This window comes from Prunus mume, linkage group LG8 (genome assembly GCF_029339155.1).
Source record: "Prunus mume cultivar Tortuosa linkage group LG8, ASM2933915v1, whole genome shotgun sequence".
Taxonomy (NCBI): Eukaryota; Viridiplantae; Streptophyta; class Magnoliopsida; order Rosales; family Rosaceae; genus Prunus; species Prunus mume.
In genome coordinates, this window is record NC_142705.1 from 21,417,685 (window position 1) to 21,432,405 (window position 14,721).

General features: G+C 41.6%; 1 long non-coding RNA gene across 2 annotated transcripts; it reads right to left on the reverse strand.

The window, feature by feature from the left end:
- Positions 1–3,160: 3,160 nt before the first annotated feature.
- Positions 3,161–6,510, reverse strand: LOC148915030 (uncharacterized). Of its 2 annotated transcripts, none has more exons than XR_016123007.1 (5): positions 6,144–6,510; positions 5,904–6,014; positions 5,583–5,765; positions 4,206–4,279; positions 3,161–3,297 (listed from the first exon to the last, which is right to left on the reverse strand). It is a non-coding gene; the product is annotated as an uncharacterized LOC148915030 (long non-coding RNA). The 2 variants fall into 2 exon arrangements; XR_016123006.1 differs by having other exon boundaries at positions 3,163–3,619.
- Between the last annotated feature and the right edge of the window lie 8,211 nt (positions 6,511–14,721).

The window sequence follows — 14,721 nt, forward strand, 5'->3', positions numbered from 1 at the left end:
TGCCACCTGTGGAAGAATGACCCAAAGCCACCGGAGGCTATGTGGGAACCTTGTGGAAATATGAAGAAGGCCAACTGGAGCAAATATTCAAAATCTGCAAGCTATAACACCCCATGGCTACTTGCTAATTGATGGGAGAATGGTTCCAGCAGTGAAGTATTCACGTTGGACATGCTGGAAGAAAGCCACTCGGAGGCTTCATTTGGTCATCAAGATTATCAAGAAGCAGCTGTTGTAACCTCTCATAACTTCACAGAGGTTGAAGAAAGTACAATGGGTTAGGAGCTGCAAATCACTCTTTGATTAGTTTGGTTATGAGCTGCAGGCAAGCAAAGCAGCAACTGTGGCTCTGTCAAATATCTCTACAGAGCATGGCATCCTAGTACAACACATGCCAAATATATGCCAACCTAAGCCACAAGCTTTCATACTATTGCAAGTCATGCACGCTCCTTGGCCCTTTCATACTTGGGGGCTTAATTTGATGGGGGTATTTATCAATGCAAAATGGCTTAAAGCCTTACTACTGAGTTGCTTTTGCACCTATCCTTTTGTTTTTGGCTTTTCAAATTTATTTCAAAGATGAACTCCTTTTGTGTTTTCACCATATGTTTTCACAACTTTGGTAGAATGCACCACCATTATTGCATGCCAGGGCATAAAACGATATTTGCAAGGAGAATGGAGTATTTTGGAAGAAGAAAAAAAAAAGCCTCTAGAATTCTTTTCTTACTTTTATCTTCTTCTGTTTTGCAAAATGTGTTCTTTGAAAAGAAAAAGAAAATAGACAATAGCAAACTTCCCTTTTAAAAGCTAAGCCTTTTAGCAGTAACCATGCCAAGCAAAGTCACTTGGATGGGGTCCCGAACCATCAACAAGCATCAAGCCTAAGCAAAATGATGTGGGGTATGCAAAGTCAAGCTATTACAAAGAAACGGGCAGTAAAAGTGTATTTTGAGGCGCTGGAATAACGAAACCGTTGACTCCCAATCGGAATGCTCAAAAAAATTCACAACATCCGGCAATTCTTACAAGAGCCTTCGTGGAAATCATGCATACAGTGGCATGACCCTTTTTAAGGCACGGAAAGAGGGTGCATTTTAGGCCAAATGAGTAGACAAGCCTTGCAAAAGTTTTAAAGAGCAATGCATCGAAGATTTAGCTTAAAGGTCCTGTCAAAATTTTGGGCAGCATATACCTTATTTTTAAGGCTTGCCAACTCATCAGAAAATTTCAAGAAGTTCACAAGAGCAAGTTCTCCCAACCAAGCAATATATATATAAGATGTACGAATTACAACATGCCTCAAGCATTCAGAAATTAATGCAAGTTCCAGTGGTTCAGTAGTACATTACAAAGTCATAATGACATAGTCGTTAGATTATCTGAAAAGTACACAGCCATCGCAAAAACAAGGTTACACATGCTGGAGATTAGTACATCCTATGGTATCAAGAAAGATGGAAGCTGTGCACCAAGCCAACTGACCCTAAGCCAAAGAAAACAACCTGCCAAATAAAAGGAGGCAGCACATCTGGAAGATGCAAGGCGCGCCGGCAACTATGTCGTATGTTTTGAGAAGAGGATGAGTAGGAGGCAAGACTGCCGGAAGGTGCAGGCGCGTGCAGCTATGTTGGATGTTCCGAGAAGAGGAGAAGTAGAAGGCAGCACGCTGGAAGATGCAAGGCAGCGCCGGCAGCTATGTCGCATGTTCGAGAAGAGAATGAGTAGGAGGCAGACGCTGGAAGGTGCAGGCAATGCCGCAGCTATGTTGGATGTTCCGAGAAAAGGATGAGTATGAGGCAGCACTGCTAGAAGGAGCAGGGCATTGTCTACCCCTGCATCGGATGTCCCAAGAACATAGGGGCTATGGGAATCATGCCGCCATGCGCTATTGCTAAAGCCAAGGGGAACACCTGCACATGCAGACAATCTTGGGAAAAGTCACAGAGGAGGAATTTCCCGAACCATAATGATACAAACGCAGCAAGACGACACTGGCTCTTCGCCTACTTCAACATCTTCACAAGCATTCTTGAGCAATGGAGGGGCCTTCCCCTCTTCAATTTATCATCCGTTGAATAAAGGTGGCCACTAATAATTGACGACGGGTTAGTGGATGCCATGGCAGGTCTTGACAACCGATGAATCCCTGCAAGAATTGCCAACAAAGAATACGCTGAAAAAACGGCAAAGCATAAAGCTAGTTCTCTGTGTTAAAGCCAAGCAATCTCCACACTAGCATGCAAGCCATATGAACTTTACAAGCCAAGCAAAGCAAGCTATCTCATGCCAAGCGAAATGCATAAACAAAAAAAATATTTTTGAAGCATCATGCAATCTATTACTCGAGCTCATGATAAGCAAATTTCTCATTCCATGCTCAATCAATCATTCCAGCAGACCCTTTTTCACAAAGCAAGTGCTACAAACTGAGCACTATTTACCTCATAGTAACCTTTTTCACAAAAACGAAATACCTACGAGTTACACAGCATCCTTGCAGACCCATCATACACATGTTTATGTCTATCCCTATAAAGCCAAAAAAATAAACAGTTACCCATGACCAAATTCTAAGCTCATAAAAAATAAAAATAAAAAGAAACCAATGGTGCTTTTCTCAAAGCTTTCAATAGCCTCTAATCCTATGCATTAATCATACGATTACAAGCATGCGCTCGTGATGCATATAGTTCAACAACAAAAAAGCGGGTCAAGAACGCAGCACAGGCAAAATATACGCCAAGCAGGGCAAGTCAAACTCAGGCCAAAGGAAACACTTAAGCAAATACCCAAGCATCATACAATTTATCCATGGCAAGCGAAATTTTCAAGCAATTCCCATGACAAGCAAATTCTTCCTCAAAATGCAAAAGGATTCAAGCATTGCAGAGCATGCACTCTATCAATTTCTATTTCCACAACATGGGAGAAAAGTCCAAATTTATTCAAGCATGCGAAAAACAAGCCTAGGCCAAGATATCAGTCTATATCTATTCCTACAGAGTTAAAAAGAAGGACCTGAGATTCCAGTGAACGAGCCCAACAAGCCCCTCGATAGATTCAAGAAATTGCAAAAGGAAAGGGCATACCTTGTCAATCACCTCAAAGGACGACCTCAAATGCACCAAGAAAGAAGGGAGGTTGGTCTTTGGAAGAAGGGCGTAGGTGCCGGGAGAAGGACTTTGGCACCATCATTATTTTCAGGCATACTTAAGAATTGGTCTTTCTGAAGATGGATACTTCGGCAACTAATACTTGCAAGAACTTCTTCTCATGGCCATATGACAACTCCTGAAAAATCACAAGCTTTATTCATGCAATTGCACTACAGCAAAATTTAAAGCTTTTCAAACAAAACATCATGCGAAAGGCTTATGAGGCTTAAGAGAATCCATCATAGCAAACAGCACATGCAAACTCCAAATGACTTGGGGGCTTCATGTCAAGCAAAAGAGAGAGACAAGAATCCTGAAGCTGTTGTAAATTTCAATTTTCCTCTTGGAGGAAAGCAAACTGTTTGTTACTTATCTGGAGGAAAACAAGCTGTATGAATCTCTTCCAGCAACTCGCTTAGCCTTTTCCTTCTCATCTTTAGTCTACTTCTTTCAAAAATCTTCTTTGAAGCAAGTTGCAAAAAAAAAAATAAATAAATAAATAAAAAAAATTTTACAAGCAGGCCTCTACTTTGTTTCTCGACCCTGAGTAAGCCAAAGAGAATATAACCCAACTCGTCAACCAATTGCTGACCGCAACAAGCTGACTTGAGGGCTTCATGCCAAGCAAATTCAAGGAAGGACACCGTGTCATCCAAACAAGCAAACCCATCTACCTTTTTTGCCACACAGTATAAATCATCTCTTTGATTACAACAAGCCTAGATAATCTTGCATTATGGTGAGAAACAGTTTTCTATTTCCCCTTTTTGAAACAAGCCAAGTTACATTCTTCCAACTCCTACTCTACAAGCAAAGAATTTTTGGCGCTTGCCTTATTTCAAATCTTCTTAGCCCCTGTTTCAAACATCATGCTAGTAAAATTTATCCCACAGCAACAGTTCAACAAACTCATCACATCTTTGGAAGAAAACTCAAAATGGCCTCAAGAACTAGCTTGTTCTCTTTCTCACCCAAAGTCCCTCCGATCAAGCAATTCGAATCTTTCATAAACCTTCATATTGCAAGTCAAGATGAAAAACTCACCTTTATTCTATCAAGATCCCAGCAAATCAGTAAGAAGATGGCATTCCTCATGCTTTGGAACCTCTCAATCAAGCCTGAAAAAGAAACAAGGGAGTACGTTGGCCAGATCAGGTGCCGGAAGGAACTAGTAAACAGAAAGGGGGTGCCGGAAGTAGAATCGCTATTAAAGCATAATGTTTTCCAAAGACAAGTTGCAAAGACCAAGACTCACTTTCATGCTATCAAATTAGACTTCTCATGCTTTATCATGCTGTCGAGCTTTTAAAACAAGAGAATATGTTAGCCAAAATCAGACGCCTGGAAAGGTACTCATACACAAACGGATGTGCCGGAAGCATAATTTTCTCAAAGTGCAAGCAAACTCATCTATCAAGCATTTGACAAAATTCACAAGGTGTGATACCAATTCACATACCAAGAAATTTCATTTCATTCAAGCATTCCAAGCAATTCGGGCATTTCAAGCAAATTGAAGAACTCATGCTCTTGCGACAATACCATTCCACTTCATGCTCTCACGACAATATTGCTCAAGAACATGCTCTAGCAATACTCAGATCAGCACTCAATACCAACAGAAAGGACATGCTAAATTCCCAAGCAAAAGCAACATGCCAAGCAAAACTTATACACAAGCTTTCCAACCATCCTAGCTAGAATATCCCACCTTTAGAAAATCACTATAAATCAAGCTTACAACCAACAAATCCCAGACTTTCCAGATTAGAACTAGACATATCAAGCTTCATTTTCCCAAAATTTCGTTGCATTTCGAGCTAGGGAAGCATGTCAAACAGATTTCTAAGACAGCCCACACAGCAGAAACTGTACAGCTCTAGCACCTTAACCCTTACTTTGAAATTCCACCGAAAATTTATTTTTTCTTCAAGTGATGCAAGACCAATTCCAACATAACCATTGAGAAGTCCATTTTTATGTCTCAAAAGCTCCAACTCAGATTCGAAAAGAAACATTTCAAAAGTTCAAAAAGCAGTCGGCAAGCTACTTTGAGATATTTTGACAAACACTTGGCATGCATACCCAAGTGAGCTTGTATAACTCTTGTTTATCACCAAGCTAGAATCCTAAATCAAAAGCTCAACCTTAGAATTCAATTTCTAGTTCACAAATTCTGGGAAATACAGAGGAACTCAAGCATTCAAGCATAGAAGACAAGCATGCAACAAAGGCATCAACATCAACTCATGAACATGCTTTAGAAAAATGGAGGTAGAGAGCACTAGAATGGGTGGATGATCCTCAATTTTGGATATGTTATAGACAACATAATTTGCAGCAAATTTTGTGAAGCAAACGCAATCATACGAGTATCATAAGTTAAAGACACATGCAGAAGAAAAATCTGCAAAAACTCACCAGCCATGGATGAATGCAGAAGTTGCAAACCAGCTTTGAGGTATCAGAAAATTTCAAAAAATTCTGAAAATTTTACTGGCTATAGTACTCGAGCAGATGAACAACTTTGATTGAGGAAGTTTTCTGATCCGAGCTTCCAAAATATGACTTATGTACTGATGCACAATACCCACGGGTTTGGGTCTTGAAGAAGAAGAAGAAAGAAGAGAATGAGAGAAAATCAGAAAATAAAGCACATCATGCCAAGTTCAGCCTTTTTATATACAAAAAAGAGGTCAGAGCAAGATTAAAGTAAGAAGAGGAAAAGGTAGAAACCCATACCAACAGTTTTGTTCACACGGAAATTGGCACCCTTCCAGCAACTCAAGCAAATCAAAGAAAAGGGAATCCCAGAAGATTAGTGCGAGCCCTTCCATGTAAGCACTCACGTTGCTGCAATAACAAAATAGGTCAAAAGAGGGTTTGATGCTTGACAATCAAAACAAAGGGCAATATTCACGGATGAAGGGAACCCAGCAAATTCCTCAATAAATCCAAGAGAAAGCTAGAGAAGGGACATACCTTGCTAAAATCCCAACGGGTGACTTTGAATATACCAAGAAGGGAGTGAAATTGAGAATCATAGAGGAAAACCCGCACAAAAAGGTCCCTTCTAGCAACGGCAGAAGGGCTTCTTCGAAGGGAGAAGGGCTGAAGGGGTTGAAATCGACTTGGGCTCTTTTCCCAGCGGTTGGAGGCAGATGTTTTCCACTTGATCTTACTCTCTCACTCAGTTTTGAGCTGGGGGAACAAGGGAAAACGAAGAGAAGAAAAGTAGGAAGAAGTTGGATCTGGTGCAAGAAAAGGGAAGAGAAAGAAAGAAAATAATAAAAAAGAAAGGAAGAAGGCGTTTGGCATTGGGAAACTGCAAATAACCGCTGGGGCCAATTATGACACGTCGTCATTTTGCACGCAGGAAGAAGAGAAGTTCTCTACAAATACAAATCTGATTTTTTGGGTCGGGTTTAATTATTCGGCCCATTCCAGCACCTGTCCTGTTTCAAATATCCTTCCAGCACCTGCCATGTTTTTAAACATCCTTCCAGCACATGCCCTATTTCAAGCATTCTTCCAATATCTAGCCATAATGTCGCACGATATCACCTTCATTGAAGTTTTGTCCTATAAATTCAAAGTGTTCGGAGGCTGGTGCTGTAAAATCAAACACAATGGTGAATCCAAGCTTATTGCATCCGCAACTCTAAGATTGGATCCCCACTATCCACTAGCACGTCCGGCTACTGTCAAATGACATCCACCATGCTAAATGTCCCAAAAGCCATATTAAACCATGCTACCTTAGCCAAAACCAAGCATCCAAGCATGCAAGCCAAAATCAAGCATACATGCCAATGCTAAGCATCAAGCCAAATACCAAATATACAAGTCAAAGCAAATCATGCAAGCCAAAATCAAGAATACATAACTAATATTAGATACACAAGTCAATGCAACTCTTGCAAACCACAATCATGCAAAATCAAGCCTCTCTAGTCACTCAAGCAAATAAATCATGCGAGCTAAGTAGTTATCTTGAGCTAATCCACCAAGCATTTTCTTCTATATCATGCCACAAAATAAGGTCAACTCTTGGTAACTCTAGTAAGTGACCTCCAAAATTACAGTGTCTAGGAAAGTTCTTCAAGGCAATACCCTCGGTGTTTAAGAAGGATTGGGTTTTAAGCGGGACCATTGTGACCTCTCCAACCTTCCCGGAAAAGACCTGGCTGTAATTTTAGAGACTCTCAACATGTTATCCTTGAGTTGCTCCTAAACCCATGCCATGCCATGCCACGGTAATTTATTTTGGGCTGAAAATTGATTATTCGGACCATTTCAATACACATTCATGGCCCCAATAATCAAGGGGGCTAATGTTGAGGCCCAAAATATTCACGGTTCGGCCCAAATAAATTCTCGGCCCAATGCTGCTTTACCAAGAAGAAACCCGATTTGGGCATGCGAAAGTTCATCATATGCGCTTGCACACATGCCACGCCAAACGACACGCCACGCTAAGCAAGGAATTATCATTCCGCACCTAATCACGCCACAAGCTTAAGTGGGCCCCAAGCCACTCAAATACCCGGGGCTTGCTTGAGTGGGTTGTGGTATGGATGGTAATAAATTGTCATGAGGCCCATTGATGGACCAAGAAGTGGAGGTTCCGGGTTACTTGGGAGCCTCGAAATCCAAGCCCATTTCTTAGGCCCAAATATGTGGGTGAGCACAAAAGAGAAAGTAGCCCAACCAAAATAGCCCATTACTCCAACCAAAATAGCCCATCACTTCAACCAAACTAGCCCAATACTTGATGAAGTTAGCCCATGTACTTGATAAACCAACTTATTGTCCTAGAAGGCCCAAGCAACCCAAAAAAATATATCTGCAAATCTTCAGCACCTAGCTGAAAACAAAAGCCACGTTGAAAGCCAAAATATCCATGTGTGAAAGCTGCTGGAAAGCTCCAGCACATGGGAGAAACAAGTTTCAAGCAAAAACTTCCAAATGACCAAGGGATATTGGAGCGCAGATCACTATTTGAACCAGCATGCATACCCATTCCTCCCTCATCAGACCTAGCCTTGGAAAATGAGAGAAAAGAAGGAAGAAAGATGGCTGAAAATAGAAGTCAAACACCGCAGGAAAGGGGCTTTGAGCTCCTAAAAAATCCCTGATTTTATGCAAATGGGTAGAGTGGATTTCACCAAAAAGGGATAATTGAAGAGATGAAGGGAGAAAGGAAGGAAAAGCTTAGCCAAAATGGGTAGAAGCCATTAGGTTTTCTTGGAAAATATCAGCTTCCAACGGCTATAAATTAGGGCCTCTTCAACCCAAGAAAAATCATCCACAACTAGAGAGCAAGCTTCCTCTCATACTTGCAAAAACCAGCAATTTCGTGCACTGTTCATCTTCCTCCATTTTCTTCTTCTGACAAGCTGCCAGAAGAACATAGTTCTTCCCTTTTCTCTTCCTAGCCACATATGCTTGAAAACCTCTTCTTCCTCACCTTAAACACTCCCTTTTCTCCCTAGGAAGCCATATTTCCTTTTTGGTGCTCAACTCATGCTAATTTTGCTCCCATGCCACAAGCCCCTCATGCCAAACTCAAAAGTTTATCTGTAAGCATGAAGAAATTACCTGTAAGCTGCCATTATTTTGGTTGGTGAAGATAACCAAAATACTTCCTAAGGCTCTACTGCCTTTTCGAGGTATTTTGGGGCTTAATTTTCGAACTCAGGCTCAAGGGGCAATTTCTTCTATTTTGCCCTTTACGGCAGTCAGGCCCGTAGTAGCTGCCGGAAGAAAAAGCCCCTGAGGCTTTCCAGAGACAGTTAAGCCCCAATCCCGTCATAAGCGATATATTGTGCGCCCATCTGGCAGCGTCACCTTTGAGCATTGGGGATGGTCGTAGGCATGGTTGTTGACCTCCGAGTGCCTTTTTCTTTCTCAATCAACAGTGGTGATGAGCTCCTCGTTGGTTAGATCACAAATTTCAATCCATGAAGGAAGATAGGTCCCGAAATCCTTGGATGGTTTGCTTCTAGCGCATGTGCATTCGGTGTAAAATTTTACCTCGAAGTAGTGAGCTTCGTTTTTGTTGAACAGTGCTTGGTTTCCAGGTATGCGGAATGGCCTCAGCCCAATCCTTCCCTTCACGCATTGATGGTAAATAGAGACTACAAGTTTATGCTTGTTGAGCCATGGCCTTCCAAGCAAAGCATGGTAAGCCACATTCACATCTACCACGTAAAACTTGGTAAGTGACCGGATTGGCCCCACCTTCAAGTTTACTTGCATGTGTCGGACCATGATCTTACTCTTATTCCCGAAATCGCTGATGCTTGTTTGAGATTGCACGATTTTGGATAATGGAATACCAGTTGCTATAAGCACAGACAGAGGTAGTATATTGACAGAGGAGCCCGTGTCTACCAAAGCTCTTCTTATAAACACATCGTTGATTTGTCCCTCCAAATAAAGTGGCCTCCTATGGGTATGGAACTTCCATTCCTTGTCTGTGAAGACGATAGCATTGTCATTTCCTAAAAATGACCTTTGTAGTTGAGCGGTGAAGCAATGAGGATCGGATTCTGCAGAGATGTTCATGAGAGCTACAGCAGCTACTTCTCTAGCTTGAGGCCTAAAGCCAAGTTGGTCAAAGAGGGACTTGAATTTCGGGTTTCTTTAGAAGACATGCGAAGCTGTGGGCCCCTGTTTCATACTTAAATATCGTTCCATCGCACCTGTTTCAGCCTCTGTAAGGTTATGAAATGTTATAGCAGCTATTTCATGCTATCCCATTGAAGACCCCGAGTAGCATTCTTCCAGCATGTCCAGGACAAAAACTTCATTGCCTGAGTCATCACCCCATCCATCAGCGAGCGGCCATGGCATGTTGTAGCTTGCATGCTTCAAATATTTACACCAATATGCCTTCTCCATGTTTCCGTAAGGTTCCCACATAGCTTCCAACGGCTTTGGGTCATTCCTCCACGGGTGGCACAATTCGTCATCATCAAGCAAATCATCGGAACATGTAATGACAGCAGCTACCTCTTTTTCCCTTCGTTTTGGCAAGGGGTCTTTATCTATTGTTTGCTTCCTAGAGGGAAGTTCAAGGACTCCCTCATGTATTTTAGCATGTAAAATCCTCCTTAGACTCTGACAGGCAGTAGTTAGATGGTTCGTCATCTATGGCTAATGCTTGGTATGTCTCCTTCTTATCGCTCCTCCAAGTCCTCGCTGGTTTGATAGACATGCTCGTCTTTCTTACGCTTCCAGGGGAAAATTGACTGATGCCAATATTTTCCAAGTACATTCTATAGTCTGCTACAATGTTGCTGATGCAAATCTCAACAAGTGCCTCTTCATCCTTTTCGTCATAGCAATCGAGAGCCAAGTCCCGGAACCTTCTCACAAAGTCGACGGGATCCTCCCCTTGCTTTTGGCGAGTGTTATTGAGCTGCGTGGTGGTAACCCTCTCCTCGTGCTGAAAATATTTTTTACAAAACCTGCTCGCCAAATCATCCCGAAACGCATAGAGCCTGGTGCCAATGTGGTGTACCATGTATAAGCCCGATCAGTGAGACTCTTTGAGAATTCTCGGAGTCGAAGATTATAATCACCGACATGTGGCCCCAAAGCATCAAGGAATCGGTTGACATGTTCCTTTGGGCTTCCTTTCCTCCCATCGAAAATAACAAAGGTTGGTGTTTCGTAACCTTTGGGATAGGGCTGCTGGAGTGAGCTTGCTGGTACGGTGGCTGAGGAAGATACTTCCAATCTTCCTGACTTCAGCTTAGTTTCTTTTCTAGCATGGCAATGACATCTTCGTGAGTGACAAATGATGGCTCCTTTTGTTCAGAACTTTTTCTGGCAGGGACAGGCTCCTTCAGGAAGCCTATCGTTTTCTTCACTCGGCTTAGCAATCAAACTTTTCAGCTCTTTGATTGTTTCTGCCATTTTCTTCTGAGTCTCTCCCATAGCATGGATGGCTGCAACAACGTCTGTGAGGGTGAAAGCTCCCTCACTATGACGTTCTTCTTCTCTTGAGGAGGCATGTTGCCTTGATTCCGAGTCACCATGGTTTGGCCCGTCTTGAGAGGTCATGTTGTTGCTTCTGGCTTTCTTCCTTGGAGGCATCAGTAAAATGGCAGCTTGGTCCCCAGCAGAGTCGCCAATTTATGTAGGGGTTTTTGTTCCAGACTGATGAATGGGCGGGCTGCTGTAAGAAGACAATGAGCAAAATCCCCCAAATGCCTGAGTTCGAAACCAAGCTCCCAAGAGAGTTTTTAGAAAATCTGATGAGATTTTAAAAGAACACTCTCAGGATCACTTTACTAACACCCAAATAAGCATGATGATTTCACTAATGACTTAGCCTGAGGAGCATGTGGCATGGGAGCTAAGCTTTCACGAGTTTAGCAATTTGAGAGAGAGAGAGAGAGAACAACATGAGTTTCTTGCAGAGGATAAAATCTAAACTGGGAACGAAGAAAAAATTAGCAAGATTTTATCTCAAGGAAAGAAGAAAACAACGAAGAAAGAGGATTGGGTGGCTTGAGTAGATTCCAGGTTGCTTGACAAAGCTTGGTCAGGCTCTGGTTTCTTACAGAGGAAATATTAACACGATTCCTATCCTAAGGGAGAAGAAGGATGAACGAAAGAAAGGTTTGGGTGGCTTGAGTAGATTCCAGGTTGCTTGACAAGGCTTGGTCAGGCTCTGGATGGTTGATTTTTCTGGGTAGCAAAAGTCTCCTTTTATAGGCATTAAGAGCTCTAATTTTGTCTGGTCTTCCTCTTCCTTTTTCATTGGCAGCTCCTACTTAGCCCTATTTTGATGAATTTCTCCATCTAAGGAGCATGGGTAAGGAACCCTTTATGGTTCCAATGGTTTGACGCAGCTGGGCTTTCCCATGAAGGGAAGGCGCCACCTGCGTTCCTTATGTTTTCTCCAAGGCAGAGCTTACAGAGGAAAAGAGGAGAGATGAAGCCTTTTGTCCGATGGACACTTCTCTCACCCCCATGGATTTCCTCTGGTCTTGCCATAGCTCCCTTGTGACCATTGTTTGGAGTTCAAATGGGAATAGGACTTGACGCCAGATTTTTGCAAGTTGCTGGGCTTGGGCTTGTACATATGGTATTGGGTCCTCTGGCTTTGTTGCTTCTATCGTTTGACAAGCTTTCGTCAAGCTGCTGGAAAGGTTTTCTTTTTTTTAATTCTATTGATGTGGGCTGGGCTAAATATCTTAGTAGGTTCTTTGGTGTCTTCCTAGAGCATGGGTCAATTTTTCTCCTCTCTCTCATGCTAACCCATATGCTTGGGTTCTAGGAACGGGCTTGAGTTCCAAAGCCCCCAAGTGGCTTTGAAACCTACGTTCCTTGAACCCTCAATGGGCCCCGTGATTGCTTGTTTCCTTCCACACCACAACCTTCTCAGTAAGCCCCGGTTAATTTTGTGGCTTGGGCCCACTTAGGCTTGTAGCGTGGTTAGGTGTGAGATAACGATTTTGTGCTTGGCATGGCATGTTGCTTGGCATGTTTTAATTTTATCGTCCTTGGGAAGGACTGCGATGTTTAAGTTTGGCATGGGCTTGTAGAGCCGGTATATTTTATCTCAACCCCTAGCATGGCTAATTTATTTAGCATGGCACGTGAACTACAACTCGCATGTGGTGGGTTCTCGTGTACTCCGCTTTACGCTTTTCCTTAGTAGAGTGTCGTTTTGGGTTGATAATTTATTCAGGCCCAACCATGGATTTTTTGGGCCTCAACAGATATATAAGATGGTTTGTACAAAAGTAAAATAAATGATAGTAACTAAACCATACAAACCATCGTGGTATTTAAATACAAAGGACAGTTCCTTGAAACAATCGACGTAGTAAATGAATGAAGACGACAATAAATAAACACCATCATTGTGTACAATTTCAAACATCACAAAGCAAAAAAATTGTCGTCTAATAGAATTGGAGATAAAAACAATTGCACAGAGAGAGAGAGAGAGAGAGAGAGAGAGAGAGTGTGTGTGTGTGTGTGTGTGAATGAGTGAAGATAACTTGTAAAACAAGTAAAATAAAACAGTCATCTAAGTCAACCATCTAAACCGTTATGGTATTTCATTCACAACGACGGTTTCATGACAATACTGACATACTATGAAATTTCAAACGACAATAAGAATTCAATCTGTCGTGATGGTTAGTTTGCTTTTCCTGATGAACAACTCCCTGTTCCCTACTTATCTCTTCAGAAATTGTAGTTTGCTTATCCCTTGGAAATGATACCTGCTTTGAAGCAGACTTTTCTTTGTATATAGAAAGGGACTTTGATCTTCTTCCTTTACTGTAAAGACCGGAGAAATTTTCCTGTTTAAGACATGCCTTCATTAATTCCCCATCAACTCTAGTTGAAAATTTTCACTTTTCAAAGTCAGGTAGTCACGTGGGTTTTCTTTGTGAATAGACTTTTTAGCAATCTGCTAACTTTGTACTCTGGGATTGAGATCAATGGTGAGTTTTTAGAAGCTGGGCCCAATCAAATTCTTTTTAGAATTTCATCGACCTGTTTGGTGATGAATTTCTATTTAATTGGCAATTTCATTGACTTACTTTGTGTTTTTTACACCTTTGCCACTTTGTAAAAGACATGGGTCTCTTTTGTTTGGTTTGGGCTGCTTTTCTGGAATCAAGGCCCATTCTTTTGTCTTCTGTTTTGTGGGCTTTTGTAAAAATGGGCTGTCGTGCAGAGCGTTGGCCCAAACATAAGGAGAACTCGGTGGTTGCCAAAAATTGACATGGGCTTTTTGATTTTGGACTAGGCGTGCCGAATTAAGCCCAAACAGTAGCTTGCTTTGTTAAACATTAGATTTTTGGGACTTTACTCTTGAGGCAGTGTTGGAAGTTTGAGCATGCTAGGATCAAAATTGGGAATTAATTAGCTGAATTGTTTCAACATATATTCCTTCTCAGCTTGTAGCAATTCCTTAGTTCTGGCCTCCATCTTCAAACTCTCTTCTCTAACAGCCTCTAGTACACTTTCCTTCAGTTTATCGGCAAACTTTATTATGTGGTGTTTGGATAAATTGAAGTATTGACTAGGGGAAACCTCGGCTCCTAAACCTCTGACTCTCCCACCATGCTCGAGGGTTCCCAAAGCCAAAGTCAATACATCATTACTTCTAGAAACTATCAGAGTGTCATTAGAGACTTTTTTTAAACAAAATTCATCATAAAAGAGAGAGTGTGTGTGTTAGTGAGTGAAGATAGCTTGTAAAACAGATAAAATAAAAACGACCCTAAATCAAAAATCTAAACCGTTGTGGTATTTCACTAAAGACGACGGTTTCTTGACAAAACTGGCATAGTATGAAATTTCAAACGGCTGTAAATTAATACCGTCTTTGTGTAGAAATTCTAACGTCGGCAGGCGAAAAAACCGTCATATAATGCAAACGCAGAGATTAAAAAAGTTCATAGAAAATTAGCATTCTTTACCAGAAATAGAGTTAAAACCAATTGCACAGAGAGAGAGAGAGAGAGAGAGAGAGAGAGTAAATGAAGATGGCTTGTAAAACATTTAAAATAAAACGACT